This window comes from Lycorma delicatula, chromosome 4 (genome assembly GCF_047948215.1).
Source record: "Lycorma delicatula isolate Av1 chromosome 4, ASM4794821v1, whole genome shotgun sequence".
Lineage (NCBI taxonomy): Eukaryota > Metazoa > Arthropoda > Insecta > Hemiptera > Fulgoridae > Lycorma > Lycorma delicatula.
In genome coordinates this window covers 181,849,157-181,855,156 of record NC_134458.1, presented here as the reverse complement: position 1 = coordinate 181,855,156, position 6,000 = coordinate 181,849,157, and positions in this window count along the sequence as shown.

Sequence of the window (6,000 nt, the reverse complement as noted above, 5' to 3'; positions counted from 1 at the left end):
ACATTAACAAATAAAGTCAGATAACCACTTAAAAAAAAAGAGGAAAATCATTTCTGTTAGATGACTTAAAAAATATTTTTGACTTTTTAATAATTATAATATAGAGACAAATACTTCGCTAATATTAACACAGATAACTGTATTATGCGTAAAAATATCTTGTCTTTGAAATCTTACTAAACATTTGATTGAAAAATTGAGTTTTTTCTAATATATTAAACCTTGTTTTTACTTCTAAGTTATTCAAGAGTATCAAGTTCTTTAAAGAAAAGCTTTAGAAATATTTTTTAGGAAACCTTGTTTTTTAATCGTTAACGGATGCAATTCAACGTTTTATAATATCGCTAAAGAATATATAAAATTTTAACGATAAACTTTATTTAAGAACATTTTTTCGATTATTTATTTAAAAAAATCGATCTCGTCTGCTGATTTTTTTATAGAGCGAGTACATTTAAAATATTGCTATTTTTCCTTTCTGTAGACGAAATTTTTTTTATTGATGTGTGTTTTAGTAGGTATTTATTTTCGTTTTTTAATTAACTAAAGGGATAAAAAGGACGTTTGTAAAGGAAATAACAGTTTCATTAAATTAGTTGGAAACTTCTATCTCACGATAGGAAAAAGTATAATTTTCTTGGAGTGAAATAAATTAAGTAGCTACCGTAATTGTCTTATTTTTGTTGTTAAACACATTTTTCAGTGTAAAAGATTTCCTATTTTCATCGAGAGCCTAAATAGGATATTTTTCTTTAAATGGCCGCTGTATGGAAACTGATCATCGAATAAAATTTAGAAAAAGAAAAGTTAAATAAAAAATAAAACCGTATTCGTAAATATATTTAATTAAAAAAAAAATAAATAACCTCTTAAAAAAGTTACAGACCATTAAAATAACTACACTACTGGGGAAAAGTAGTGTAGTTACTTACATGTAACTACAAGTGTAGTTAGTTAAAGGCAGGACTGTATATAATGTATATAATTAAATTTATCCGTAATTTCTGAATATCACAAATCTCTTTTAAATAAAATAATAAACTCTAAGAATAACGCACAAAAATATGAAATTTGGGGTTATTTTATGTCTAGCGTTTTATCATATGCGCCTTATGTGGCGGCATGAACTATGAAATTTCGCTTATTATGTTTTCGCTACGTTTTTTAACTTTGAAACATCATATAGGTTAAAAAATAAATACGCGCATTTCTCGATGTACTATATATTTTTATTTTCCGCGATTGCTATTCCGCATACTAAGTATGCTTTTGAATTTTCGGATCAACAAGTTCTGATTACGGTTAAAATATTAGATGATCAAATATTTCACCATCATCGACTGTAGTATACACTTTCAACAAATCTGAAATAACAATGGAATCTTGTCATATATATTGTTCTAAAAACGGAAATAGAATTTCAGAGGAACGATTCGATTCAGCGACTAAGAAAATCTCCTTTGTCTCTATAAAATCCCTCTAATATCTATTGTTTCGGAAAAAATGCGATCTTGATAGATTTTTCTTTTGTTAAGCAGATTTTCGTCAATTTTTACTGTCATCCCAGATTTTCCGATCATCGTTGAGTTTTCTAACGAGTTGGCACAAACGTCCCAAAGGCAACGACTCCAATAGACAGTGATATCAATTCCTAACACATCTTTACAAAACGTTACAGACGTACAATCGCGGCTCCATCAATAAATGAATTTCACAACCTTCGAAAAACATAAATAAGTCGTGGTGTTTGATTCGCGGTAAAAACCGGTTGTGTGGTAAGAACCAGTCATGTTTGACGTTTTTCACACGCTAAAAAAATAATTTCTCATAACCGACTGTATGTAATTAGTTGCTGGCTTGTAACTGAGAAGAATGTATAAGTATGATGAGAACAGTTTAATTTTCAATCAGTAGATTTGGTGTTAAGGAAATTAACTTTGATATACAACATTTTTTTTAAATCGGATGACGGAATAGAGAGCTAGTTATTGAGAGAATTCTTTATCTTGAGGGAGTTGGCGTTTATAAAAATTTGTCTCGTCCATAGTTATACGCTTATAAAAAAATTATATAAAAAAAATCTCTTGTCAGTCAGAACATATATCGGAATAATAATAATAATAATAATTCATTGCGTTTTAGAGTGGGACACAAGATAGTCCATCCTAGTCCAGCCGCGAAGTATTTAGGTGTGTGGCTGGACAAGAACCGATCCTTTACTATACAATGTGAGGAGGCGGCGAGAAAGGTCGAAAATGTAGTGAAGTCGCTGAGCAACATGATGAGAAATAGGGCGGTCCTCAGACTGGTAAGAGGAAACTGTTGGCCAGTGTATACTCTTCTGTGGTGTTATATGGAGTTCCTGTATGGCTGGGAGCGTTGTCGAGGGCAAGGAACGTGAGGCGTTTGGTTATGCAACAACGTAGGCTGAAAATACGTGTCATCGCAGGGTATCGAACGATCAGCGCCGAGGCGGCTTCGGTTATAGCTGGAGTACCGCGCATAGACATACAAGCGCAAATGAGAGCTGCAATAGTGAATGGAGGGGACAGAAAAGAGGCAATTGACGGTCCCTACATGGCTTGGTGCGACAGATGGCGAGATTCAGACAAAGGAAGGTGGACCTATGGGCTCATACGAGACGTCAGGAACTGGGTGGAGCGAAAGCATGGTAATATTAGCTACGAATTCACCCAGTTCCTGTCTGGACATGGATGTTTTCGAGACTACCTGTACAGGATGGGCAGATGCCATACAAGTTGCTGTCACGATTGCGGCGGACTGGATACAGCAGAGCATGTAGTATTTTTTTGCCCTAGATGGCGCAACTTCCGCGTAGTGCTCGAGGGTCAGGGTGTGGAGGGGGGCCAACAATATAATCGAGGTAATGGTCAGCAATGGCAACAAGTGGGAGTGTGTCTCGACTACGATCGCATCAATGATACGAGAGAAGGCCAATGAAGAGAGGCGACGGCAGGATGAGTTGATGCGAATTTATGGAGGCTTGGAGTTCGATGATGAGTGATCAAGGGAGGCCACATTCTGGGTTGGGCGGCGGGGGCTCCTCGGAGTAGTCGCTCGTCGATCGGCCCCTGGGGACGCCTTCCGGTCACACGGATTCGGATAGTGGAGTGCGTGGGTGATCATGCAGGGGCTGTACGTACCATATGGCTTAGATCCGGCCCCTGCATGGTAGAAGGGGAGGTTTTTTACCGGGTGAGAGCCCCGCACTGCCATCAGTACGGGCCTGACGGCGACTGGCAGAGCTGTTTCCTCCGCTACAGAAATAAAAAAAAAAAATAAAAAAATAATAATAATCTCTTTCAGGAATAATAACTTATTTACCGGTATACCTTAGAGAAGTGCACAGTTTTTAAAGAGAAATTCGAAAATCCGATTACTTTGAAAAACTGATTAAGCATCGACTATTGAGAAAAAATTAAATGTTCTAGTTCGGAAGCTAAATAGTTTATAAAGAAAGTTGCAAGATATTTTCTGTTTAAAATTGCTCCAAAAAATTGTAAATCAAATTGTTGTCAAGAAAAATTGATTTTTGGAATATTATCTGACCGATCGAGCATTGTGTCATTTAAATTTATTGTATTACCGTAACTTTTTATTAATATTTATGACAACTTCATATCATCGGTATCATAATCATAACGCTTTCTTATGATACGAATGAGAAAAAATTCAATATAATTTTTTTCATTAAAACACACACAAACCAATTGATTGTAATTAAACTCAACCGTAGTAATTATACCGACCGACATGCAAACACGAATGAAAAGTACTCTAAGAAGTGTAAAAATAACACAGACTATTCTACTTTCTTGTAAAATTGTTATCTAATTAGATTTTTATCAATCGAGTACGAAAATTCTTATGTTTGAAATGCAAAAAATCAAGTAAACAACAATCTCAAATCATTAAATCCACTAAACAAATACAAATCCAAGAACAGGATCCCAAAAGTACCAAAGATTTAATATGGTATAGAAATACTGTTTTTCCATCCATTGGTTCGAAGATTTAACCTTATTTCATGATGCACAAAATAATTACAGTATTCTTTTATACGATTATTCACTGTATCTGATTTATTAAAAATTGATGTTACTTATTTCTTTATGAGTAAAATAACTTCAAGTTGAAGGTTTCTATTTATGTTTTTGTTATTATAAACAAGCATTTCTTGTGATCAAGAAAATACGTTTGGGAGAAAATACTTTTTGAGAGTAAGAAGCTTAAGTTAGGCAATAGCTTATACTAGTACTACACTTTGTTTTGACCCTTACAGGTTGATATTTCAGTAATATGGTTATTTTATATTTGAAACGGTTCTATTCTCGATATATCAATATGTTTAAGATCCTGGATGGTTAAAAATTTTTATCTTGTAATGGTTTTTTTTTTGTGTTGGTATTACTCATTTATCAACGAGTGAAAATTAATGTAATTTATTTTGATAGAATAATTTAAAATAGATTAAAATATATATTATGGTAATGGGATTAGAAAACTAAAGTTTATTTTAGTAAATTCTTGTCTTTACTAATACTTAAAAACAAATTGTTTTTGGCATATGTAAAGAGAATATTATGTAGTGGGAGTAATAAAAAAAAAACATACGTGGATGTAAAAAAAAAGGGGGAAACGTAGTACGCAGTAGAATAAGAGATGAGAATAAAAGCCATAAAGTGAAAAAGGAAATGAAACTGTAGGTTTTTCCTGTTTTAGCTTTTTTTCTTATTTTTACACCGACATGGAGTGGGACTTTTGGGACTAAAGCCTAATTGAAGCCTGTGTTATTATTAATTAATTTCTAAACGGTAAATTCATTTTAAATTAGTAATTTATACTTTCGTTTTTAACTCTTTAAAAAGTGAAAAAATAAAATATAAGAAAATTTCTAGAATTAACTTATCTTTTTTAACATTGTTTTATTCAACATTACGATATAATTAAATTAAAATCAACCGTGAATATAACCTGAGTATTTGAAAATTAGATTTAAAAGGGATAAATTAGTGGAAAAAATATTTGCATATTTTGTAATCGTAAGTGTGTAAATTGAATAGTAAAATATTTTTAAAGGTATCTTAACGAAAAATAAACGTTTAGATATGCACATAAAAACACACTCACATATACACGAAGTTACAGTGTTTGGGAACACTAGTGAAAAATCAAAACAAATTTATATGATTATTAAATTACATTTTTTTTGTAAATAAGATTTATTGATCAATATGCCCACATGTGGCTTTTCTGTCATTATTCTGCGTTTTAGTCAAAGACTTTCGTGCTCTGTTCCGTAGAATTCAATGCTATTTTGTTCAGCTTGTTTATATATTAGTATACGGGAGCATTTCATATAGCATCAGCATCGGCTATATCTTAAGTAAGTTTGTAAAAGTAATTTAACCAATTAGAGTTTCTGAGTTTTCCCTTGTAATATTCAGTTTTTAAGGCTGTGTAGCAAATAGTTATTAAAATTAAAAGACAAATAATTGATAAATATAGAGACCTAGTTCTTACCTAGGTTCTAGGTCCTAGGACCTAGAGACCTAGTTCTTAGAAAATGAAATTTTTCATTTTCTAAGAACTATTACATATACACTTAAAAATATTAGTTAATATAGGCACAAGGATATGTAGTTTACAATATATTTGCTATACAATAATATATATTATTATTGTTATAATAATTTACAAATTAAATTATAAGTATTATATAAATATATATATATATATATATATATATATATATATATATATATATATATATTCAGAGTGATTCCAAATTGCATGGCAATCTCTCGGGAAATGATTCAGTAGCCAAAAATAAGAAAAAAATGTTCGTATAAATATAGGTCAGAAAACGGTTTGTTAACGAGTTTCGGCTCGCGAAATATTTAATCCTGTTTTCTGCTGCCTCTGTGAAATTAAACTATACTAAAATTCTTAGTGTAAATAATAATAATCTTGGGGTTA